The 688-nt window shown below is 44.6% G+C and overlaps 1 pseudogene; it reads left to right on the top strand.

Moving 5' to 3' along the window:
• LOC110331804 overlaps positions 1-688 on the top strand; it is a 1,965-nt pseudogene extending 1,277 nt beyond the window's left edge.

Below are 688 nucleotides of genomic sequence, written 5' to 3'. Positions count from 1 at the left end.
CTAGCTGATTGTGTTGGTTACTAGCTGATTGTGTTGGTTACTAGCTGATTGTGTTGGTTACTAGCTGATTGTGTTGGTTACTAGCTGATTGTGTTAGTTACTAGCTGCTGTGTTCACAGGTCACTTGCAAAGATAGTTTGCTACTCTCTTGACCCAGAAACCCCCACAAAAATCATGCAAATCAAAAGGTTCAAACCTTCATGTTCACTTTAAGTACACCCGGGAAACCACCCAGGCCATCAAGGGTATGCATATCCGAAAAGCCACCAAGTATCCGAAGGATGTCACTTTAAAGAAGCAATGTGTGCCATTCCGGCGGTATAATGGTGGAGTCGGTAGTTGCGCCCAGGCCAAACAGTGTGGCTGGACACAGGGATGGTGGCCAAAAAAGAGTGCTGAATTTTTGCTGCACATGCTTAAAAATGCAGAGAGTAGTGCTGAACTTAAGAATTTAGACGTAGATTCTCTAGTCATTGAACACATCCAGGTGAACAAGGCACCTAAGATGTGTCGATGAACCTACAGAGCTCATGGCAGGATTAACCCATCCATGAGCTCCCCCTGCCACAGTGAGATGATCCTCACTGAGAGGCAACAGATCGTTCCAAAGCCTGAAGAGGAGCTTGCACAGAAGAAAAAGATATCCCAGAAGAAATTGAAGAAACAAAAACTCATGACACAGGAATAA

The sequence above is a fragment of the Mus pahari genome, chromosome 14, assembly GCF_900095145.1.
Source record: "Mus pahari chromosome 14, PAHARI_EIJ_v1.1, whole genome shotgun sequence".
Lineage (NCBI taxonomy): Eukaryota > Metazoa > Chordata > Mammalia > Rodentia > Muridae > Mus > Mus pahari.
This window is presented reverse-complemented; position numbering and strand designations above follow the sequence as displayed.